The sequence below is a fragment of the Phocoena sinus genome, chromosome 3 (assembly GCF_008692025.1).
Source record: "Phocoena sinus isolate mPhoSin1 chromosome 3, mPhoSin1.pri, whole genome shotgun sequence".
Taxonomy (NCBI): domain Eukaryota; kingdom Metazoa; phylum Chordata; class Mammalia; order Artiodactyla; family Phocoenidae; genus Phocoena; species Phocoena sinus.
The window spans coordinates 129766604-129792899 of NC_045765.1; the positions used below are offsets into that span (position 1 = coordinate 129766604).

At 41.0% G+C, this 26296-nt stretch overlaps 1 long non-coding RNA gene across 1 annotated transcript in view; it reads left to right on the top strand.

Annotated features, from left to right (window-relative positions):
• The window catches only part of LOC116750417, a 73119-nt gene extending 54151 nt beyond the window's left edge, over window positions 1-18968 (top strand). Inside the window, exons 4-5 of the long non-coding RNA XR_004349020.1 lie at window positions 11595-11754; window positions 18936-18968. This is a non-coding gene — a long non-coding RNA (uncharacterized LOC116750417). The remainder of the gene's footprint in view (window positions 1-11594; window positions 11755-18935) is intronic.
• The last annotated feature ends 7328 nt before the right edge of the window (window positions 18969-26296 follow it).

Genomic DNA, 26296 nt, shown 5'->3' on the forward strand with positions numbered 1-26296 from the left:
AGTTAGTAAATTCTTAAAACTCAGCACTTCCTAATTATTTTGCTGCACTTTGCTATTATCTTTGCTCTTGAGAGTCTTTACATCTATTGTATCTGTATGGTGGAAACACTCTAGAATGGTGTGCTGTTGCCCATCACTTTGCAACTCTATTTTTCAGTGGTATTATGTTGGAAGCTTGAAATTGGCCATGGTAGCTGCATTTACACCATAGAAATTCGCAAATGCTGCAAATCAGGGCTTGATCTACTGCTTTGTTTGTTGTCTAGAGTCTAGACTTAAGAATGTGATGGAGGGCTTCCCTGGTGGCACAGTGGTTGAGAGTCTGCCTGCCGATGCAGGGGACACGGGTTCGTGCCCCTGTCCAGGAAGGTCCCGCCTGCCACGGAACAGCTGGGCCCGTGAGCCATGGCCGCTGAGCCTGCGCATCCGGAGCCTGTGCTCCGCAACGGGAGAGGCCACAACAGTGAGAGGCCCGCGTACCGCAAAAAAAAAAGAATGTGATGGAAAAAAATGTTGATAATGCAAATTAAACTTAAAAGTATGTCACATCTATAGTTTTTACATTGTGAATGGCATCCAAAAAAATGAGAAAATATTCTTTCCATTTTTGAAAACTGTTCTCTACAATCTTTGATCTAGGACAGATTTACAAATGGCCACTTACCTGGAATATATATTATTAGTTGTGTCTGGCTGGTAGGAACTTTACTGTTTTTATTGCCTGTGTTTTACCTGGGGGAGAGACAACCACTATCCTCTCTTCATACTACATTGCTTTTCTTGTTGGTAAAAAAGTGATTTGGGGGTTATCTTGGTGGCCCTCAAATTCCAAGCCAGTGTCTATCTCCAAAGAGTCAGCCAGCGAGTTTGAAGTGTACATGTTTGCTCTCCTTTAGAACCTTCAGTCCACGGCCTTTATCATCACCGTTTTCCACTGATACTAGCAGACAAACTTGGCCCTCTTTCCCAACCTAGGTCATGAGCAGAGCAGCTCATGAAGTTTTTGTTCAGAATCCTGATTACAGATGATAATCTCTGTGAACCTCCTTGAAGGAGAGCACTTCTGCTGAGAAAGTGTGAGCGCTCCTGTGGATTGGCACAGCTGGTGCAGCAGAGCGGGGTGGGGCAGGACAGAGCAGGAGAGGTGATCCTACACAGGTCATGCAACCCAGGACTACGGAAGGGGAAGGGGTCATTGAACCCATTACTGTGCCTCCTCACTGTTTTACCGAAACCATTTAAAGAGCAGCATATAAAAGGAAGACTTTTAAAAATCGTAATTGTATTCAAGGATACATTCCAATGCCTTATCTAAATCTTTCCTTCTATACTGTAAGTTGATTTCTTCTTATTCAATTTTCCAGGCATCTACAAAAAAAAATTGTGTTTTAGATATTGAAGCTTCCTAAAACTCCCCGTTCATCTTCTCTTCTGAACAAAACTTGTTTTAAAAGAGCCTTTTAAATTTCTCCCACTGTGGTTTCACGGCATCACTTTTCAGGCATTTGGTTTTTGTCTTTAAGACAAAGGGCTGCTCTAATTTTTCTAATATTTTTAAAAAGATTTGGCCTCGTGAAAACTTTTATACTTTCTTCCTTGCTGATTTCTCCCTTCTTTGAATTTTTAAAAAGATCATGGTCAGTGCTACATAATTTATTTCTTTTTATTTGTTTCTTGTGTGGAGCTCTTTTCTACACCCAAGAAAAATATTGGGTTGGCCCAAAAGTTCCTTCGGTTTTAAAGTAACAATAAAAGACACGTTTTCATTTTCACCAAGAACTTTATTGAACAACGTAGTCACCATTTATTCCACTACCTTCTGCCATTTTTCAGGCAACTTCATAATTCCATCTTCCCAAAACTTTTTATCTGTTTGAGCAAAGAACTGTTCCAGGTGCCTTTTACAGTCTTCCAGGGAATTGAAATTTTTTCCATTAAGAGAATTTTGTAAAGACCAAAATAAATGGAAATCTGAAGGTGCAATGTCTGCTGAATATGGTGGATGAATCAGAACTTCCCAGCCAAGCTGTAACAGTTTTTGCCTGGTCAGCAAAGAAACATGCGGTCTTGTGTTATCCTGATGGAAGATTATGTGTTTTTTTTGTTTGTTTGTTTGTTTGTTTTGTGGTACCCGGGCCTCTCACTGTTGTGGCCTCTCCCATTGCGGAGCACAGGCTCTGGTCGCGCAGGCCCAGCGGCCATGGCCCACGGGCCCAGCCACTCCGCGGCATGTGGGATCCTCCCGGACCAGGGCACGAACCCGTGCCCCCCGCATCGGCAGGTGGACCCCCAACCACTGCGCCACCAGGGAAGCCCAGATTATGTGTTTTTTGTTGAATAATTCCAGACACTTTTCATCAAGTGCTGCTTTCAGTTGGTCTAATTGGGAGCAGTACTTGTTGGAATTAATCGTTTGGTTTTCTGGAAGGAGCTCATAATAGAGGACGTCCTTCCAATCCCACCATATACACAGCATCACCTTCTTTGGATGAAGACTGGCCTTTGCTGTAGTTGGTGGTGGCTCATTTCTCTTGCCCCACGATCTCTTCTGCTCCACATTATTGTACAGTATCCACTTTTCATTGCCCGTCACAATTTGCTTTAAAAACAGAACGTTCTCGGGGACTTCCCTGGTGGTCCAGTGGTTAAGAATTTGCCTTCCAGTGCAGGGTGAGCAGGTTTGATCCCTGGTCGGGGAGCTAAGATCCCACATGCCTCGCGGCCAAAAAACCAAAACAGAAGACAGAAGCAATATTGTAAAAAAAAAAAAAAAAAAAAAAAAAAAAAAAAGGAGTGTTTTTGGGCTTCCCTGGTGGCGCAGTGGTTGAGAGCCCGCCTGCCGATGCGGGGCACGTGGGTTCGTGCCCCGGTCTAGGAGGATCCCACATGCCGCAGAGCCGATGGGCCCTTGAGCCTTGGCCGCTGGGCCTGTGCGTCCTGAGCCTGTGTACTGAAAAAAAAAAAAAAAAAAAAAAGGGAACGTTTTCATTATGTTTAAGTAGAGAATTGCATGTGGAAATATGGTCAAGAAGGTTTCTTTCGCTTATGTGGAACCCAAACATCAAAGCGATTAACATAACCAAACTGGTGCAAATGATTTTCAACCTTGATTTGGATATTTTGAGTATGTCGGCTATCTCCTGCGTCGTAATAACATTGATTGTTCTCAATTAATGTCTCGATTTGATTGCTATCAACCTCAACTGGTCTACCTGACCGTGGAGCATCGTCCAGCGAGAAATCTCCAGCACGAAACTTCTTCGCAAACCACTTTTGACACGTTTGATCAGTCACGGCACCTTCTCCATATACTGCATAAATCTTCATTTGCAAATCAGTGCGTTTTTACATTTCTTGAAATAATAAAGCATAATACGCTGAACATGTTGCTTTTAATCTTCCATCTTCAATATTAAAATGGTTACACAAAAATTCACCAATTCTGATAATTTTTTTTTTTTTACATGCACGCTGATTATGACAGCTGTCACAATACAATCTAACAAAATTGTTTTGAATGAAGTTAAGGACAACTAAGTGTTACTAGAGCCATCTTACAGAAAGAAACAGACGAACTTTTTGGCCAATCCAATATAAGCTATGGAGGACAAATAAAATAGCTTTTACTTTTCTGTCCCTTAACAACTGCTGAAGTGCCAGAAAAGTAGTTAACATTCAAAATGAACTTGTAGGTTTGCTGGCTTGTTGGCTGACGGCTGCAAGAACTCTTCTTCTTTCTAATGTCTGCACACTTCTGATTCGCCACTTTTCATCTACTGACCGTGGGAGAAATCAAATGAAAAAGCTTATGAGAATTGTGGACAAAGTAAGGGTATCTTATCTCTGAGTGATATTCTGAAAGATCTCTTAGGAAAGAAATTCGTGACTATTAGATATAAATGTTTAACATTTCTGTTTTGTCTACTCACAATCTCCCCCAACCCCTGTCCTTACTATTTGGTCATTACCATTGTGGACAAAGAATGTTGCCTGCCATCCTGGGAAACAATGAATGCTGCCCACCATGAAGACATCAGCTACTGATGTAGCAACAGTCTCCATCCGTCCCCCTGCCGCCCCCCCTCACCCAGTATGCCATGAGGGAAATTCAGGATGGAGAAAAACAGAGTACTGGTCCTGTATAGTTAAGATGTATATCAAAGGAATAATTTCAGTGAGCCCAGATTCTTACAACTTCCCCTATATAGAAAACCACTAAAATCGTTAATTGGAGATGTCTGTTTTTGTGATTAGCAGTAATCTTTGATGTTTGACTACATTGTTTGTGTTTCAGCAAAAACTCCTATATACCCTGGCCCCCCCCCTTACCTCTTTGGGACAGTTCCTCAGAGCTATCTGAGAGGCTGTCTCCTGGGCTATAGTCCTCAGTAATGTCCCTGAATAAAACATAATTCTCAACATTTAGGTTGTGTGTTTTTTCAGTTGACACCATGTTTTGAATTTGTTGAGGTTCTCAGTAAGAAATGTCACTATCATGGCCTTCCACGTAAATTTATTAAATTAAAAAAAGTTTTTTTTTAATCCAGGGAATAGGGACTCCTTTTGACTTTCTAACTCCTGACTGATAAATGCTTGGCTGAATTTTTGGTAGAGTTATGAAAAATCTAATGAAAATGTAAGATTTATAATCCAAGGTACACTCTTTTGTTTTCAAATAGTTGAAAGGACTAAAGCATTTGCTTTCTAAAAATAATCTGAACAAATCCATAAAGCATGGTAATACATTCAAGTGTCTGCAAGACAATTTTATAAGAATTTTTTTCAATAAATCTCTGTAACTAATAATTTATTTTGTATTTAACGAAGTGATAAAGTTCATGACAGTATTCTCCTTTGTTTATAAATACAGGATATGATGGGATTTGGAAAATCAACCCAAGTATACTGAAGAAGAAGAGTTACAACTGCACTTAAATAGAGCTTTCATACCCAGGGATTAGCATTTATGTGAGATAATATTGGATTTGTTCTTATGGAAAACCCAAGTTGGCTTGGGTACTGTGGGCATAGGATATAGACTTCTTCCATAGCAAGACAACTCCACTACATTTACTGAGTGCTACTGTGGGCAGTATTCTCATGCAGACTCTCAACCAACTATTAATCAGATAAAATATTGGTTAGTTTCAAAGATCCATTGAAATTAGGGATATAAAGGAAGATATGGCTTTATACCACTAAGTAAGTATTATTGAGTGCCTACTGTGTACCAAGAGCTGTAGTATTACCTTACATTCTTGATTATAAATAAGCAAACTGAAGCTCAGAGAGGTTAAGATTATTTATTTAAAGCCGGAGTTTGTAGTCAGGTCTAACTCCCAAGGCTGAGTTTTCCTTTCCATCCTATTGCCTCTCATGGGGATGAAACCAGTATTTCCTGTCCTGATAGGATCCTTCTCCCTTTCATTGCACTGGGGGTGAAGCTATGATCTGGGAAGGAATGTCACCCACAGCTACATGGGATGGAGGCGGAAGAGCTCAGACCTCAGCAATGGCCAAAATACCCTATGAATGGGAATTTTAGTTCCCTGACTTACAGGAATTTTGAGAGAACTGGCACTTGTATTACAAGAAGTGCCTTGAGGTTTTCAGACGAAAGGCTCTAGGTGAGTATTAAGTGTGGCTATTAGAGACAGGCATGGAATTTTATATGAAGAAGAGTGCTTACTAATTAAAAGATAGCTTCTCATCTGTAGATTTGTTTTCTAGTTTAATCTCTTATTGGTGCTATAATAAGGGCTAGCAATGTGCCCAAAGGTTTATGACCAAGACTCAAAAGCTAAGTCCTGGATAGACCTATGTGCTTAAAATAATAAAAACAGTAATAGTAATTGTAATAAATCCTGTTTACTCCTTGTCTTTGCTTGGATGGCTTCAGAGTCTCTACAAACTTTAGCCTTTAGTAACTATATTTGTTCATTGGCCTATGACTTATCTGAACATCTGAGAACACGTTAGCAATAATAGGAAATGACAGGACAGCAGAATTAATTAGATATTGTCTTCATTTGGAGCATACCTGTTGGGGAGAAGAGAAAAGCTGAATATATTTTTATGTAGCTTGGATGGCCACAAATCTTCCAACTCCTTTTATCTTCTTAGCCAATCCTGGATCAGCCCTGGAGGTTATTATTATAAAGTTCCCCCCAGGTTAATGTCCCTTTGTCTATTGTTTATTTTTAAATGACCCAGGCAGTGGCTCAGAAAGGAATGCAATTTTCATAAAGCATTTTCCCACATTAAACAATTAAAAATTATTTGGGGGTTGGGGAAGAGAGAGAGAAAGCAAGAGAGGGAACCTGGAGTTTTTGAGAAACTTTTATAGAAATTTCATTGGTATTTTTCTTTTGTGGCTATAAATAGAAAGTCAAGGACATGTCGAGTGCCATGGCCAAGGCCATAGAGTAGATGGGAGCCACTAAATAGGGGTAGATATGGACTGACTGGGTCATGATGTGCAATAGTACATGCCTTGTTAAAAGCCATGTTTTGATATTATTTATTCTGAGACCCTGGCTTCAAAGACTGTCCATAGATACCATCTGCCAGCCTCTTCCTTCTCCCAGCTGTTTCCACTTTCTCTCCTTATAATTCTAACTTTCATTATTCAAAAAGGCAGACAGAGGGCTCCTCGGTTACCTCCCTAACTCATCCATGCTCTGTTAATTAAGGTAACGATAACTGCTGTAATAAACTCACCCCCAACTGGATACTGGCTTGAACACAATAGACATGTTTTCCCTTGCTGCTGTAAAGTCTAAAACAGATGTCCTGATTGATAAGAGTTCCATCTTCCCAGTAGTGATGCAGGAACCTGAGCAACTTTGTCTTCTGTCTTCACCATCTTCAACGTGTGACTTCCAAAGTCACTCTGGACATGAGCACGCACCCTCTGGATTGGAAAATAACACGGAGGAACACAGGCGGAAGGTTTTTATGTGCCTGGTCTGGGAATGACCAACATCATTCTGTTTTCCATTAGTTGCTAGAATTCGGTCACAAGGCCCCACCTTTGCACGGGAATCTAGAGAATGTAGTGGGTTGCATGTCCAGGAAGAAGAAATGGGATTGTTATCTGACCAGACAGCCTGGCTTAGGCCTTTTCTCTAGCTTTGAATCTGTGGTTCCTTTTCTTTTTATCAGTTCTTCAGAGATTCCTTTACTGTTCCTCTCCTTCTTATGTCCTTTCAGGAGAGAGTACAGTTGACTCTTCTTAATTCACTTTTTTCTTATTTATTAATTTAGTATTTATTTACTTATTAAATTGTGGTATAAAACCATCACCACCATCCATTTCCATAACTTTTTCATCTTGCAAAACCAAAACTGTGTACCCATTAAACAATAACTCCCCCTTCCTCCCTCCTCCCAACCCCTGGCAACCAACATTTTCCTTTCCATCTCTATGAACTGACCTTTTTATCTTAGCACTCTACAAAACCTACCTCAAGATAACAAAGGCCATATATGACAAAATCACAGCAAACATCATTCTCAACGGTGAAAAACTGAAAGCATGGTATTTCCTCTAAGATCAGGAACAAGATAAGGATGTCCACTCTCACCACTATTATTCAACATAGTTTGGAAGTCCTAGCCACGGCAATCAGAGAAGACAAAGAAATAAAAGGAACCCAAATTGGAAAAGAAGAAGTAAAACTGTCACTGTTTGCAGATGACATGATACTATACATAGAGAATCCTAAAGATGCCACCAGAAAACTACTAAAGCTAATCAATGAATCTGGTAAAGTTGCAGGATACAAAATTAATGCACAGATCTCTTGCATTCTTACAGACTAATGATAAATAATCTGAAAGAGAAATTAAGGAAATACTCCCATTTACCATTGCAACAAAAAGAATAAAATACCTAGGAATAAACCTTTATGCAGAAAACTATAAGACACTGATGAAAGAAATTAAAGATGATACCAACAAATGGAGAGATATACCATGTTCTTGGATTGGAAGAATCAATATGGTGAAAATGACTATATTACCCAAAGCAATCTACAGATGCAATGCAATCCCTATCAAATTACCAATGGCATTTTTTACAGAACTAGAACAAAAAAATCTTAAAATTTGTATGGAGACACAAAAGACACCAAATAGCCAAAGCAGTCTTGAGGGAAAAAAACAGAGCTGGAGGAATCAGATTCCCTGACTTCAGACTATACTACAAAGCTACAGTAATCAAGACAGTATGGTACTGACACAAAAACAGAAATATAGATCAATGGAACAAGATAGAAAGCCCAGAGATAAACCCACGCACCTATGGTCAACGAATCTATGGCAAAGGAGGCAAGGATATACAATGGAGAAAAGACAGTCTCTTCAATAAGTGGTGCTGGGAAAACTGGACTGCTACATGTAAAAGAATAAAATTAGAACACTCCCTAACACCATACACAAAAATAAACTCAAAATGGATTAGAGACCTAAATGTAAGACCAGACACTATAAAACTCTTAGAGGAAAACATAGGAAGGACACTCTTTGACATAAATCACAGCAACATCTTTTTTGATCCACCTCCTAGACTAATGGAAATAAAAACAAAAATAAACAAATGGGACTTAATGAAACATAAAAGCTTTTGCACAGCAAAGGAAACCATAAACAAGATGAAAAGACAACCCTGAGAATGGGAGAAAATATTTGCAAATGAATCAACAGACAAAGGATTAATCTCCAAAATATATAAACAGCTCATGCAGCTCAATATTTAAAAAACAAACAACACAATCCAAAAATGGGCAGAAGACCTAAATAGACTTTTCTCCAAAGAAGACATACAGATGGCCAAGAAGCACATGAAAAGCTGCTCAACATCACTAATTATGAGACATGCAAGTCAAAACTACAATGAGGTATCACCTCACACCAGTTAGAATGGGCATCATCAGAAAATTTACAAACAACAAATGCTGGAGAGGGTGTGGAGAAAAGGCAACCCTCTTGCACTGTTGGTGGGAATGTAAGTTGATACAGCCACTGTGGAGAACAGTATGGACGTTCTTAAAAAACTAAAAATAGAACTACCATATGACCCAGCAATCCCACTACTGGGCATATATCCAGGGAAAACCATAATTCAAAAAGACACATGTACCCCAATGTTCATTGCAGAACTATTTACAATAGCCAGGTCATGCAAGCAACCTAAATGCCCATTGACAGACGAATGGATAAAGAAGATGTGGTACATATATAAAATGGAATATTACTCAGCCATAAAAAGGAACGAAATTGGGTCATTTGTAGAGACGTGGATGGATCTAGAGACTGTCATATAGAGTGAAGTAAGTCAGAAAGAGTAAAACAAATATCGTTTATTAACGCATATATGTGGAACCTAGAAAAATGGTACAGATGAACTGGTTTGCAGGGCAGAAATTGAGACACAGATGTAGAGAAAAAACATATGGACACCAAGAGGAGAAAGCAGTGGGGGGGTGGGAATGATGGTGTGGTGAATTGGGAGATTGGGATTGACATGTATACACTGATGTGTATAAAATGGATGACTAATAAGAACCTGCTGTATAAAAAATAAATAAATAAATAAAAAATTACACTGAGCCACCACATTGATGACATTATGCTAATTAGATTGGATAAACAGTAATTAGGAAGCACTCCCCCCACCATCACCCCAAATTGGCTTTAGGCCGATGCTTCCCGTTAATCTCCAGATGAAACGTAAGCTTCTGTCTATGGTCTCTCAAACCCTCTGCAAGCTGTCTCACTCCAGTTCTTGGTCCTCAGCCACCATTTAGGTAATACCACTTGCAAAACACTTTTGAACTTGCAGAAGAATTTCTCATATGATGATGTGAATCTCACAAACAATCTGAAAGATATACATCATTCATGCCATTTCACCCATGTGGAAACAGATCCAGGGAGAAAAGTGACCTTTCCCAGGTCACACAGAACATATAGGTTGAAGACTTGGCTCCAGTTGATACAGAATAAAGGCTTAAGTTCAAAGCCTATCACTCCTATGAGTTTCTTAGAGCTCTAAGTTTTTTCCACCTAAACCATCGGTTGCCAGTACTGTCTTCATTTTCATCCTTGCTCTCTTCATTTTTCCCACGGCTCCAACCTTTTACCTCTTCTGTTGTTTCTAGCAAAAACTTAGAGCTCTTTCATGCTCTGCTGTCATATCTTTAAACTCAAGTCTTCACCGAATGGAATGGAATGCCCCTGGAAGGAGTATATGCTGTATGGCTGAAACTTAAATGGTGAAAAGATTTGTTGACTGGTTACTTATTTATTTTTTCCTCTAATGTAGGAAAAGGAATGTGTGCAGAATGTGGAACTATGGGCATTATATAAACAGAAAGATAGATAAATAAAAAATTAATCCACCACTCAGCAAACAGTTTTTGAGTCCCAGCTAGATAAAATTTGTTTGGACTTGTGAACAAGTTAAAGAATGAATGAGAGTCCCTGCTCCCAAGGAACCTTAGAGTAACAAAACAGATAAGGCTAAGGTTTAGATAATGATGATAAAACATGGAAAATGATTGGTGCCAGCAGGAATTACAAAGTTCACAAGTCACTTCAAAAGATGACTAGCAATATATTCAGCTGGAGAAGCTGAAGGTCGAGCTAATGAAGGAAGTGAAAATCTGAACTGGTCTTTACATTCATTAATATCATCCTTAACTTGACCATTAATCTAAGCACTAATCTACTACTGGTCCACTGCTAGATATATGTCAAAGAACATAATACATGCAGTCCCTATCTTCAGGGGGCTCATTATCCAGTAAGGAGGAAAGTCAGGCCACAGTGACTACACTGTAAGTATGTAATGACAGTAGGGATAAATGTTATGAAGGAAAAGTACAAGGTATATAAGAATGTAGAATAGGGAGCTATACAACAGGGTTTGCGCCAAAGGAATAAGATTTTAATATACTGAGAGAGACGGGGTCGAGGGAGACATCTAGGTGGAAAGAGGAAAGCATGGAACTACACAATAAGACAGTGTAATTTGGGGTGAAGCCAACAGTAGGACAAGTATTAGTACCAGTCCCCAGGTGAGGCTCCTCGAATGTCAGGAATCTGAACTCGATTTGTTAGAAAATGAGGAAACCCATGTAGTTTGAGGCAATCAAGGAGAACGTGTGTGACCCAGACCAGAACGAGGCTACGTGAGGAGGAATGACATAGCCTTTGTTTTTGTATATCAAATCATCCTGGTCTATGTGAGAGGCAAGACAAGACAAGATCAGCCGCAGAGCAGGTGGACTCATGGTACGTTTCCATGGAAATCCTCTCTGCGGTTTGTGACTGAAAGTCTCGGTCTATTTGCTCATCTCACAGTGAGAAGGGCTAGAAACAGGAGCTTTGAAAGCGGATCAGGAAAGAGGGGAGAGGAATGTATTTTCACATCCATGTAAATCTGCAGATGAAAGGCAAGTGCTTCCCAGCACATCCCAGGGCAGTGCAAGGAACAGCCACGAGGAGTAGTGCTGTTTGTTTTACACCTTGGACAGGACAGAACGGAGACCTTTCTCTGGATCCTGAATGTTTTTCTTTGTCTTCCTCAGGTAGAGCGGTTTGGCTGGGCCCACCTGTCTCTGTTCCACCACAATGGATACAGCAGTTTTGAAGTGGGACTATTTACCCGGTGCAGAGAGGGACACCCCACCAGAGGGAACATCACCAGGTCTCCCTGTACAGTTCTCCCTGAATGTCTTCTTTAGCAAGGTAACACCTGGCACACAGACCCTATCTACTCACTGCATTCCTTACAGACCCAAACCCACTGGTGGGCAGAGTGGTAAGATGGCTGGCCCCCATCCAGACGGTAAACAATAGAGGCAATTATTATGCAGCCATTAATCTTGTCAATTACATATTAACCCAGGCAGTGGGTAAACAGAAGCACAACCACTCCATTTTTTCCCCCCTCTCTCTCTCTGCCTTTCTTTCCCTCAGAAAATAAAAAGTGACTGCATCCTACCACGTTCTCAACATCATCACTGCTTCCACATTTCCATTTATGGAAACAATCATACCAACATGGGAATTCCTTTAACATGAGTATTGATTTTATCTTTCATTTTTCTGTGATTTCTAATACATACAACACTCTAGTGGGTGCACAGGAAGCTGATTTTTTTTCTCTTTTTTATAAATCTATGGTTCCTTTTCCGCTTTAAGCTCTCCAGTAGAAAGGAACATACTAATATAAAATACCCTGATTAAGTAGTACCATAATCAGTATGCAGGCGTATCACGTTTTGAAATCTCTTTCTAGTACACATGCTTATAAGTAACTATTTCCCATTCATATTCATCTAGGTAGATGCCACGCTAAGACATCCTTGTCCGTTAGAAAACCAATAGCAGTTACCTTTGTGGTTAAAGTTGATTAAAGAAAAAAAAAATGAGGAATGGTTCAGGAAGCAATTAAACATAACATTGTTCAAGGCAGACCGTGAAGGGGTCAGAGTTTTTCTTCATTGCCTCCAGTCTTCCTTTTTCTCCCTTCAGTGCCCTTGACCTCTCCTTTCCCTCCTCTTTTTCCAAAACCTGTTCTAGGAAATGACCCATATCAGTCATTTATCCCTTTATGTGTATTAGTTAGTCCAGAGATTGCTGAGTCCTGCTATGTTTACCCTGAAAGCCTTATCTTTAATTGTGGAATGAAAGGAATTTCAGGTATCAAATCACAACTCAAAGTTCAAGTTTTCAAGTTCTAGTCACGCAGAGGTCTGAAAAAACAATTTCTCATTGGAAGGAGGGCAGTTTTTAGCAGGCTCCCTTCCCAGACTCCAGAGGTGACCCGCCTTTGTCCTCCCCTCTTTGTGGAGCCACCCTCAGAGGAGAAGGTATGAGGCTGAGGTGAGCAGGACAAATAGCACAGAGAGATTTCTAACATGTTGTTAGAGATAAGGTGTTTGAGACCTATTCCAGTGAGCCCTAATGAATGTCAGTGAATCAAGAATGTGAAAAAGATCTGTAATTGACCCTCTTTGCCCTTGAGATATAGCAGGAAATTCTCCAGGAGGCATCAATGTTCAGGGCAGCCCTGCCACCTCATTTTGTGATGGGGGTGGGGGGTGCGACCTGGAGTGAGATCTTGCTTGCTTAAATTACCACATTGTTTCCAGAGAGTTGGGAACATTTTCGTCTTTCTGAGCATGAACTTGCAAGCTCATTTTCTTAGATTTGGTGGTGCACATAGGGTAATACAGTGTGTTTACTAGAAGAGGGCTAGACTTCATGTTTTGTCTCCGTTCTGCCTCTAGATTAAGGCTAAGGCATTTATTCTGGAGCTCAATTTTGGTAAAATGGAGTTGACTAGTCAATCATTGAGGTTTCTTTTACCTCCAGAAACCTGATGATCTGTGAGATATCTGAAATAAAATTAATGGGTGCAACTTGATATAATATTATTTAAGCCAGAATGCTTAGGGTCAGAACTCTGGTAAAAGGTTAGAAACCAAGAATGCAAGGGATAGGGGCCATTTTCCATGGATTGTTGCCTCTCAAATTGGAGTGATTCTGAAACAGAAGGGAAGGGGACAGGGCACAACCTTTGAAAGAATGATATAGCCCAAGGACTTGGCATAAACTGATTAGAACAAAATGGGTGCAAGATGGCAGACAAGTCAACTTTCACTAGACCTGGAGCCTCAGTATACGCTCATTGCAATACATCATTTTGTCTCTCACTGAATTCTTTCTGCGATGAGACATCAAGACCCTGAGCTTCAAGTCCTGAAACCAGGTGTGTGATCTCAGTTGGAAGATGGTGGGTTTTGGCCAGGCTTAAGTCCCGGCTGCGTGGGTTCAACTCCCAATCTGAGGTGCACGGTTTCAATTCCAGGGTCATGGGAAGAAACAGAAGCTATTGGTGGCAAATCAATACTAATTGCATCACCGATAAGACTGTTCAGGAAATAAAGGGTGGGAAAGAACAGACTGAGTCTGGGAGAGTTAAGGGAGAGGCCAGTTTCTTCTAACAGCAGTGGTTTCTGCTGACAAACAGCACAAGATCTTTGGTGAAATGATTAAACTGAGACATAGGAGAGTTCCCTGAAAAACCAAGTCATAAGTCAGCACCAATCAGATGATCAAGGAGTGTTTATTTTACAACTGACCGACTCTTTGAAAAGTACTCTTAACAGCCTAGCTCTTCAGGTTAAAGGTGTCCACTAAACACTGGATCTCATGAATAAATGGAAGGATCATAGAGAGAAATTTAGAGAAAGCTGATTTCAGGGTTTATAAGGATTTCTGTCTTCAATGTCATCATGGGTACGTTCTTCAGTAGCACATCTGGTTGAAGAATGGTGTCAGTGAAGCCAAGGTCCAGTGTTGAACTCCATGGGCCAGTCATCTCTAATTCAGTAATAATTGACAAAATCTCCTATGTCCTTAGGACTTTGCCAGGAAAGACAGAACGAAGGACAAGATACATTCACAGGCTTGGAGGAATGTAGAATTTAGAAGAGACTGCAAAAACATACTTATAGTGGATAACAGACTTGGAAATCTTTTAACCTTGCAGCTAAAGACTGTGTCACAAGCCCTGATAAGCAAACTCAAGAATGGAAAGAGAGATTGAATGGGTTGGTTGGATCATGGTAAACTCATCATCATTCCAGAGCTTGTGTATTTGAGGGGTGAGGGTGTTTGGTGACATCATTCCATACATGAAGACTCATGCATATTCTAGTTAGAATGTTGAGGGCTATTTCTTTTCTCATTAATAAAGATTTAGTGATGAAATGACTCTAGCAACTGAGTTCAATTTCCTCCAACTTCTAAAATGACCAAATAAAGATGAGAAAGGGATTCGATGACGTATAGGTGACAGAAATCTGTTGATCTGCCAATATTTATTGAAAATCTATTCTGTGGAAGGCTGTATGCCAGCTTTTGGATTTCTTTTATACTCTCTGCTCTTATAATCCTATGAGATTTTTTGATCCATGTGTTTCGATGCTCAGAAAGGCTCTGCCCGGGGCCTGTAGCAGAGAGTTGTATTGGCTCTTCGAGCATAACCTGCTTTTAGAAGTCAGATGATTAATGGGTACTTGCAGCCCCTCTCAGTGCCCCCTTGCCTGCAGGCAGGCCTGTTCCTTTTGCAGACCTGGAGTGGTGTACACTCACTGAACGTGAAATACGCCAGCGTTGTTCTGTGGTTAACAACTTCAGAAGGTGTAAATGTATTTGGGATTTCTCCTGCTCTTCCCTGCTTAGTCCCAGTGAGTTTTCTTCCCTTTCATCTTTATAGGTGAACACTTATAAAAAAAAGATAAAAAAAGAAAATCCTTGTATTTTACAGTCAGTTTAAAAATTATTAAATTAATAGATTAGCAAATTCTTTCTTAAAACATTATGACCAAGTTGCATTTATTCCAAGAATTCGAATTTATTGTACATAAATTACCACATTAACCAAATGAAGGAGGAAACCCCATATGATCATATGAATAAATGTGGGAAAACTTGACAAAAAAACAGCATCCATTCTTGATATAAACTCTTTAGGAAACTAGAAATAGAAGGGAAGCCCTTAATATGACAAACAGTGTGTACAAAAACTTAAGGCAAACATCATGCTTTGTGGGGAAACATTGAGTGATTCGGGTCAGGCTCCTCAGAAGTAGAGATGGAGAAGGGGACTCTTAAGGGAGAGTTTTCTGGTGAAACCTGTCAGAAAGGGAAGGAAATAGGATAGGGCAGGGGAAAAGGTTAGGTAAAGATGTGTTTTCAGCTAAAGCTAACCTAAGCTAGTGAACAGGGAACTCTGAAACACGAATAGCACCACAGAGTTATGCTACGTTGAGGTAAGGAGGCAGGTCTTTTCGGTATCCCATATTTGTTAGTGGTTGGCTGCAGCCCCCTGCAGGGCAAGGCATAACCTCCCACATATTCGTGTCCAAGTGGCGGCCGCTGGTCAAGGGCAATTCGTGTCCAAGTCCACTGGTCAAGGGCAATTCTCAGGAGCACAGTGCAGCTATGAGCCGACAGCAGCCCTTCCCCCTCCAGCAAGTGGGTGAGGGTGCACTCGCCCAGTTAACGGGGTCAGTGTGGAGCACCAACAGAGTGTACTAGATTGACTTTTTTATATTAAAGCTAATTTCATTCACCTAAAGCTAGGAAAACCTTCATTTTAACCATTTCTGGGGTTCTGCCTGTTTTATACTCCAAGGTTTGATCTAGTATCATTTTCCTTCTTTCTATCTGTAGAACTTCCCTAAACATTTTCAGTAGTGTAGGTCTGCTGGTAACAAATTTTGTTTTTATATGTTTAAAAGAGTTTTCCTCTTTCATTTTTGAAATCAGTTTTCACTGGGCATAAATTCTGGGTTAATAGTTCCCCCCCACCCCAGTATTTTAAAGCTATCTGTCTTCTGGCTTGTATAGTTTCAGATAAGAAGCCTACAGTCATTCTTATCTTTGTTCCTCTGTATGTAATGTTTCCTTTTTCTTTGACTGTCTTCAAAATTTTCTCTTTATTTTTAATCCACTTGACTGTGATGGTTCTAGATGAGTGTGGGTGGTGTGGCTTTTGTTTTCCTCTCTTTCTTCTCCTCCTCCTTCTTCTTCTTTACTTTGTTATTTAATCTGTTTTTTTGTTGGGGAGGGGGAATCCTCTGAGCTTCTTAGACCTGTGGCTTACTATATTTCATGATCTGAGGGGAAATTCTCAGCCTTTATACCTTACACATGTTAGACCCATAGTTCTGATGGCTCTGTTTAATTTTTGCTTTTCTTCACTGTTTTTTTGTTTTAGTTTGGGTAGTTAAAAATTCTTTCTATTGAAGTATAATTGACATACATTATATTAGCTTCAGGTGTACAACATAATGGTTTGATATTTGTATATATTGTGAAATGATGACCACAATAATCTAGTTAGCATCTGCCACCACACGTTGTTACAGAGTGTTGCATTTTCTTGTGATGAGAATTTGTAAGGTCTACTTTCTTCACAACTTTCAGTGCAAACAGTATTATTCTTTTTTCTTTTTTTTTTAAATTGAAGTATAGTTGATTGATGATGTTGTGTTAGTTTCAAGTATACAGCAAAGTGATTCATATATATATATACTTTTCCAGATTGTTTTCCATTATAGGTTATTACAAGATATTGTGTAGAGTTCCCTGTGCTATACACTAGGTCCTTCTTGGTTACCTATTTTATATACAGTAATGTGTACGTGTTAATTCCAAACTCCTAATTTATCCCTCCCCCCCACCCCTGCTATCCCCTTTGGTAACCATAAGTTTGTTTTCTATGTCTGTGAGTCTACTTCTGTTTTGTAAATAATTTCATTTGTATCATTTTTTAGATCCCACATATAAGTGAGATTATATGATATTTGTCTTTCTCTGTCTGACTTACTTCACTTAGTATGATAATCTCTAGATCCATCCATGTTGCTGCAAATGGCATTACTTCTTTCTTTATTATGGCTGAGTAATATTCCATTGTATATACGTACCACTTCTTCTTTATCCATTCCTCTGTTGAGGGACATTTAGGTTGCCTCCATGTCTTGGTATTGTAAATAGTGCTGCAACGAACATTGGGGTGCATGTATCTTTTCGAATTGTGGTTTTCTCTGGATATATGCCCAGGAGTAGGATTGCTGGATCATATGGTAGCTATATTTTTAGTTGTGTTTTTTTTTTTTGCAGTACGCGGGCCTCTCACTGTTGTGGCCTCTCCCATTGTGGAGCACAGGCTCCAGACGCGCAGGCTCAGTGGCCATGGCTCACGGGCCCAGCCGCTCTGTGGCACATTGGATCTTCCCAGACCGGGGCACGAACCCATGTCCCCTGCATTAGCAGGCGGACTCTCAACCACTGCGCCACCAGGGAAGCCCGTATTTCTAGTTTTCTAAGGAACCTCCATACTGTTCTCCATAGTGGCTGTACCAATTTACATTCCCAACAGTGTAGGAGGGTTCCCTTTTCTCCACACTCTATCCAGCATTTGCTATTTGTAGACTTTTTGATGATGGCCATCCTGACCAGTGTGAGGCGATACCTTGTTGTAGTTTTGATTTGCAATTCTCTAATAATTAGTGATATTGATTATCTATTGATGTGCCTTTTGGCCATCTGTATGTCTTCTTTGGAGAAATGTCTGTTTAGATATTCTGCCCATTTTTGGATTGTGTTATTTGTTTTTTTGATATTGAGCTACATGAACTGATTGTATATTTTGGAGATTAATTCCTTTTCGGTTGCTTCGTTTGCAAATATTTTCTCCCATTCTGTAGGTTGTCTTTTTGTTTTGTTTGTGGTTTCCTTTGCTGTGCAAAAGCTTTTAAATTTAATTAGGCCCTATTTGTTTATTTTTGTTTTTATTTCCATTACTCTAGGAGATGGATCCAAAAAAATATTGCTGTGATTTTTGTCAAGGAGTGTTCTTCCTATGTTTTCCTCTAGGAGTTTTATAGTGTCTGGCCTTACATTTAGGTCTCTAATCCATTTTGAGCTTACTTTTGTGTATGGTGTTAGGGAGTGTTCTAATTTCATTCTTTTACATGTAGCTGTCCAGTTTTCCCAGCACCACTTATTGAACAGACTGTCTTTTCTCCATTGTATATTCTTGCCTCCTTTGCTATAGATTAATTGACCATAAGGCCGTGGGTTTATTTATGGGCTTTCTATCCCCTTATATTGATCTATATTTCTGTTTTTGTGCCAGTACCATACTACAAAAAGTATTATTAATTACAACTGACACGCTGTCTGTTTTATATCTGTGAGCGTGTTTTTTCTTTTTTTTAAGATTTCACATATAAGAGAGATCATATATTTGCCTTTCTCTGTCTGACTTCCTTCAGTTAGCATAATGCCCTTATGTTTCAACCAAATTGTTGCAAATGGCAAGATATCATTTTTTTTTTTTTAAGATTTTGTGTGTGGGGGCTTCCCTCATGGTGCAGTGGTTAAGAATCCACCTGCCGATGCAGGGGACACGGGTTCGAGCCCTGGACCGGGAATATCCCACGTGCCTTGGAGCAACTAAGCCCGAGCACCACAACTACTGAACCTGCGCTCTAGAGCCCACGACACAGCTACTGAAGCCTGCGCACTGCAACAAAGAGTAGCCCCCGCTCGCTGCAACTAGAGAAAGCCCACAGGCAGCAACGAAGACCTAACGCAGCCAAAATTAAAGTAAAATAAAAAATATTGTGTGTGTGTGAGTGTGTGTGTACCATTTTTCAAGTCTTTGTTGAGTTTGTTACAATATTGCTTCTGTTTTATTTTTTGGTTTTTGGCCCCGAGACATGTGGGATCTTAGTTCCCCAGCCAGGGATCAAACCCACACCCCCTGCATTGGAAGGCAAAGTCTTAACCACTGGACTGCCAGGGAAGTCCCCTAGATGTCATTCTTTTTTAATGGCTGAATAATATTCCATTGTATAAATTTGGGTCATTTCTACTGACCTATTTTCAAGTTCCCTAATGTTTTTTCCACTTCTTTTTCCTTTGGCTTGTTGAATCTATTGATCAGCAAGTTGAAGGCATTCTTTTTTTCTCTTATTATTATTTTTTATTTTTAGCAGTTTTTTTCCCCTATAGTATGGATTGCTCTGCTGAAATTTTTCAGCTGGTTTTGCATGCTGTTCACCTTTTCTACTAGAACCTTTAGAGATATTAATTCATTATTTAACATTACCCCTCTGATAGTTGCAACATCTGGTTCATCTCTAAGTCTCTTCTGTTGGCTGCTTTGTCATTTGAAAATGAGTTGTTTTCCTTGATTTTTTTGTGTGTGTATTTTCTAATTTTGATTGACTGTCTGATCTAATGGTTCTGAGGTCAATATTTTTATGCCTAGATATGAACATGTCTCTTCCTCTGCTAGGCCATTAGTGGGGGAAGAGGATGATAGTGTCAGTTCAATAAAATGAGTTGATTTTGTATTTGTTTCTTTGTTTTGCTATAGTTACCTTCAGTGTACCACTGACTTAAAATTCCTCTACTACCTTGTGGTGGAGGTTGAATTACTGAAACGGTTTTTTCCATGTTCTTGTTCCATCTTTAGCTTTAAGCCTTTCCTGTACCTCAGAGGTTTTTCTCCCTGCTCCTGATCCTCAACCAGCAGTAGACTCTTTTCTCTTTTCTTTTTTTTTTTTTTTTTGGGGCGGTACGCGGGCCTCTCACTGTTGTGGCCTCTCCCGTTGCGGAGCACAGGCTCTGGACGCGCAGGCTCAGCGGCCATGGCTCACGGGCCCAGCCGCTCCGCGGCATGTGGGATCTTCCCGGACCGGGTCACGAACCCATGTCCCCTGCATCAGCAGGCGGACTCTCAACCACTGTGCCACCGGGGAAGCCCAGCAGTAGACTCTTCTTGTTATCTGGGGCTTGCTAGCCTGGTGGTGGGAGCAGGGGATTTCTTTGTTGTCCTGGTTTAGCTTTTGTCTTAGAGAAGCCCTGTGGCCCTGTATCTTGAGGGGTCTTTTAAAAAAAGCTTTTCTGTGTGGAAAATATGTCCAAACTGATTCAACAAGTGAAGTCTTGGGCACTAAAGCCAGAGGAGATTCCAGCACTAGCATTGGGGTCAGAGCAACAAAAGGACTTCTTCACTAGCCAGAGTCTCTGTTGTTCATTTTGCTCTTGTATAAACGTGAAGCAACAGTCTGGGGCAATGCTGCAAAACTCCAGGGGAGACCATCACACAGGAAATAGTACAAATGGTACCTCTGGAGTTGTGCGACCCACTGATACTGAGAGAACATCCTAGATCAACGTTGGGACTTTGGGGAAGTTGGTTGGAGGTTGCAGTGCACTGGGTCACTTCTGGATAATCAACAGACCTCTGGCCAATAGACTTCCAGTTTTCACGGAGAGGAGGGAAATGGTAGTAGATAGTGAGATGGGCAAAAAGGGGTACTGAACATCTTTCATGTTGGTGATGAGGTTTTCTACCCTGTTAATCAATGTGCTGTAACCAGAGAGAGCTCTCTCTCTAGACTGTCTTTCTTTCAATCGCTTTATGACCCAGTTTAAGGGAGGAAAGTATAGGGAAAAATACTACCTCTGTTTGCCTATTCATGGAATAGGAGCTATTTTACTTTGTTTTCACAGTTGTGTTGTGATGTCATTAATATTATATTTTTTAGTGCTTTTTCATAATAGGAAAATATTGGAAGCAGCCTAAATGCTTGAAAATAGAGGTTTAATTAGGAATGTAATATTTTGTACTTATTAACATGTATGAAGAATTATTAATGACATGGGCAAGTACTCACTGTATAAGGTTACTTGAAAAAAGCAAGTTCAAAAATGTGTACAGAGACTTCCCTGGTGGCACAGTGGTTAAGAATCCACCTGCCAAAGCAGGGGACACGGGTTCAATCCCTGGTCCAGGAAGATGCCACATGCCATGGAACAACTAAGCCCGTGCACCACCACTATTGAGCCTGTGCTCTAGAGCCTGAGAGCCACAAATACTGAACCCGCATGCTGCAACTACCAAAGCCCATGTGCCTAGATCTTGTGCTCTGCAACAAGGGAAGCCACCGCGATGAGAAGCCAGCACACTGCAACGAAGAGTAGCCCCTGCTCACCACAGCTAGAGAAAGCCCGCACGCAGCAAGACCCAGTGCAGTGAAAAATAAATTAAAAAGAAAAGTGTACGTATAGTTGGTTCTTTTTTTTAAAAATAAGTTTATTTTTATTTATTTATTTTTAGCTGCATTGGGTCTTCGTTGTTGCGTGGGCTTTCTCTAGTTGTGCTGAGTGGGGGCTACTCTCCGTTGTGGTATGCAGGCTTCTCATCACGGTGGCTTCTCTTATTGTGGAGTGTGGGCTCTAGGTGCCCGGGCTTCAGTAGTTGTGGCATGAGGACTCAGCAGTTGTGGCTCGCAGGCTCTAGGGCGCAGGCCCAGTAGTTGTGGCACATGGGCTTAGTTGCTGCACGGCATGTGGGATCTTCCCAGACTTCCCAGGGCTCGAACCCGTGTCCCCTGCATTGGCAGGTGGATTCTTAACCACTGTGCCACCAGGGAAGCCCGTAGTTGGTTCTTAACTCTGAAAACAGATAACGTTTGTTTAAGATAAAGGCTGGAATGAATCTACCAAAAAAGAGTTAAGGTCATTAATTCTGGGTAGTGAGATTATGGGTGATTTCCCTTCTTATCTTCTTAACCTTCTTAATTTCCAAGATTTTCTTTAATGAGCAAATATTACTTTTAAAATCAGAAAAAGAAAAAAGGTAATAATGTAAATGTGACATTTAACATTTACTAAGGACTAGAACAAGTGGCAATTTTTCTTTAGTGATTATCTTCATGCAAAAGCCCTTAATTTTTATACAAGTATGAGAGAAAGCGTACTATTTTTGCTTCAAATGTTTTCATAGCTCTCTTACATAATGACATTAGCCACGTGATTCATCAATTCTGGATCCTGTTGCTGTTTTCAAAGTATACCACTTATACCTTTTACATACACAAAGAAGGAATTAAGTGCTTTCTGTGTTTATGTCTTACCCCTCTCTTCTTTGGTTAGAGGCCAACTCTGTGTGACTTAAATGATGTATGTGTTTTTGCTTTTAATATTAGCTTTAGGAAGCTCTTCTTTCCATCCAGACTAAATCCCTTCAACTCTTTCTTGGGTGGAAAAACAGAACGACCAAACACTGTTTCCTAATGAGAAATGTTTCTAACGAGTCCCAAAGACTATTGAGGAGATTTTTTTTTTTGTATTCTGGAGGTACAATTCATCAGTAGATCTGGAAGCATTTTTCATTTTTAGGGAACGATCTACAAACAACTAACACAGTGTCTGACCTGTAGGAGGTCCTCAACAAATACTATTATTATTATTGACCTTTTTTTAAAATTACTACTAAATCATTGTGTCCGTGGACTATCATGATGTCCTGTAGCAGACGTGATTTGTTGCAAGAAACAGATCAAGTGTTTCTACATTACTTTTTTGTTTCATTATTAAAGTTCAAGGTTTTATTTACCTTTGTTTTTCCAGATTCTGATAAATTAATTATTTTCGTTTCATTAGGGTTTTTTTCCCTGAGGTTTTATCTTGTTTTTTCAGTTTGAACATATTCCTCTGTTTCCTCATTTTTCTTGACTCTGTGTTAGTTTCTATACATTAGATAAAACAGCTGCCTCTCCCAGTCTTGAAGGAGTGGCGTGGTGTAGGGGATGAACCTCATCATTCAACCCTGCCCTCTTTGTTGTCTCTCAAACCTTTGTGATCATCCAAGACTATTTTATTTAATTAATTTATTTTTTTGCGGTACGCGGGCCTCTCACTGTTGTGGCCCCTCCCGTTGCGGAGCACAGGCTCCGGACGCGCAGGCTCAGACGCCATGGCTCCGGACGCGCAGGCTCAGACGCCATGGCTCACGGGCCCAGCCGCTCCACGGCATGTGGGTTCTTCTCGGACCGGGGCACAAACCCGTGTACCCTGCATCGGCAGGCGGACTCTCAACCACTGCGCCACCAGGGAAGCGCCACCAGGGAAGCCCAGGGCAGCAGCTTTTAAAGTATGCCAATACTGTAGGCCCCCTGGCCACCTGAGTCAGGCGATCTGAAGGTGCCTCCAGGGGGCTCCAGGTGAGTGGAGTGTATAAGCTTCTTTCAGGAAGATCCCAGCAAGCTGTAGGCAGGCAGAGGGAGAGCAAAGATGGCTCCCACCAGCCTCTGCTCTGAGAGAGCCGCTCCTCTAGTTGTGTGGCAGCCGGAAGCCTGACCCTCAGGTCAAGGCTCCAGGCTGAGCAAATGGGCCTCCCTCACAGAAAGACTGGGCTGTGTTACTGTTCGCAGTCTGTGCAGTGCCCTGGGGTGGTAGCCTGCCAAGAACTGTCTTTCCAATTGTTGCAATCCTCTGAGACCCAGGAACGCAAGCCCCCCGGGTCAACAAAGCCAGGAGGTCAGGGGCATCCCCTGCTCTGCAGTCCCAAAACACTGGGCACCAGACGCCTAAAACCTCTCCTCCCAGAGCTACTGGCGCCCTGGAGCAGGGAGATGGCGCGTACCGGCTGGAACCTGGAATGAGGCAGAGGGAGCGTGTACAGATGGCGCCCAAGGAAAAAAGAGGACAAAAAGAAAGGAAAAAAAACCAAACTCGTATTAAAGGAGAAAAAAAAAGACGGCGTCCACTGACTAGAGCGAGGATTGAAGATGGCGCCCGCAGCCAGCAGGGCCCAGGGGTGTGCTGAATTCCATGCTTGCCCCTCAGGCCAACGTTCAAGATTAGCAAATGAGCCTCATTCACAGCAATCTGGGTGCCTCTCCATCACCTGCGGAGCCCTGGGGCAGGTGAGTCCACAACCAGCCCTTTAAGGGTCATTTCTCAGATTGTTAGCAACTGGTGGGCCTCCAGACGCCTTTGGTATTCAAAGCTAGATGTTTGGGGGCTTTTCCCTCAGGTGCTTGTCTTAAAAGCTGGGGTCCCCAATGTGGGGTTCAAACCCTTCCCTCGTCAGGGAGAAGCTCCGCGTTTTGAGTTCCCTCCTGACTCTGGGTTGCCTTGCAGTGGGTGGGGTTTCTGGTGAGATTGTATCCCAGACTTTTCTACCCCTTTGATGTGGGCTTCCTCTCCTTTGTTTGCCTGATGCATAGAGTCACTCAGTTTTTAGTTTTTTCTGCAGAGGAAGATGTTCCATATTTAGCTGCAAATTTAGTGTGTGCGTGGGAGGAGGTGAGCCCAGGATCCTCCTAGGTCGCCCTCTTGAACAGGAGCCTGTGTTTCCATTATGTTTCATATACCGGATGGACATAGGCTTTAGACATCATTTGACTTGAGAATATTGTAGGAGGAAGATGAGAGATGCATGGAGATGATGTTCATGATTCCTTTGATCTTTTTCCCTTCATCAAGGGATTGAATCCTGTATGCCACATTGTTAATTTCCCCTTATGCAACAAAATTTGAGGAATAACCTCCTCAAAACCTGTTTTGTTTTTTAAATAACTTTGAAGTGTCCCTTAAGAATTACTGTACATTAAAAAAAAAAAGAATTACTGTACATTGATTCTTCTGGGACATACTATTAGAAACACAGGAAAAAATTTTCTGGGTAGAGTCAGCCTTGCATCACAGATAAGAGTTGGCCCAAGTCAGACACATTCCATTAGAAGACATTTCTACATGACTAAGACAGTGCAAAAATACATTTTTTTCACTTTATTTGCTTTTTGGTAGGAATTGTGGGATGTTGGCAGGTAAGTTTGCTGCCAAGACTTAAAAGTTTAAAAAGAAAAACAGTATTATCACCAAGGGAGTTTACAGCAGATCGGTGCTCTAATGTCACTAACCGCTGTGGAGTGGGAGAATTTAATATGCTCTAGCTGTGACTGAATCATAGAACGGATAAGTGACCAGGTCCCCTGCATCCAGTTTTCCTGGGGGAAGCTTCTTCCTGCTTCCAAGGAAAGGCTGGATTATCTCTCTGCAGAAATCTCCCTGCTTCCATTCTTGCCTTCCTATAGTCCATTCTCTACACAGAAGGCAGAGTGAGGTTTAAGAAAGATAAATCCGATTATTTCACTCCCCTGTCTAAAACTCTCCCAGGGCTTCCCACAATACTTAGATTAAAATCCAGAGTCTTTACCCTAACCCTCAGAAAACCCCATGACCCATTCTTTGTCCTCCACTCGGTCATCTTCTTATGCTGTTTCCTTTTATCCGCTCTGCTGTAGTCTCAGTGGCCTTCCTTTGGCTTCCAGAGTGATTAAACTTGTTCCTGCCTTCGGTCCTTGTCTCTACCTGCTTTCTGTCAGCTGTGTTTTTGCTGCTTCCCTTTTCCTAGCTGGCTCCTCCTTTCAATCAGATTTTACCTCCTCAGAGGTACCTCCTCTTATTGCCTAGTTTACCTGGTAACCATCTTATCCCTCTTTTTAATTCTCTGCATAATACTTTCCACTCTAATTTACTTTTCTTGCTTATTTATTTATTATCAGTCTCCCCCCACCCCCAGAATAAAAGCTTCATGGTTATAGGGACTTTGTCTAGTCTTATGAATCTCTAATCCTACTGCCTAGTACAGCGCCTGGCACATAGAAGGCCCTCTAAAAATGTTAAATAATGTTCAGTGGAGGTAACAATAAGGTCATAGAACACCATTATGAGGATTAAATAAGATAATGTCTATAAAGTGCTTAAAATAGAAAAGTGATATATAATACACTCAATAAGTGATAACTACTATTGTTGTTGTAATTATATTCTGTAATTTCTTTGGTGATTTCCTTACCCCCCCATGCAGTCTTTATAATTGGGAAGTTCATTTTTTGAT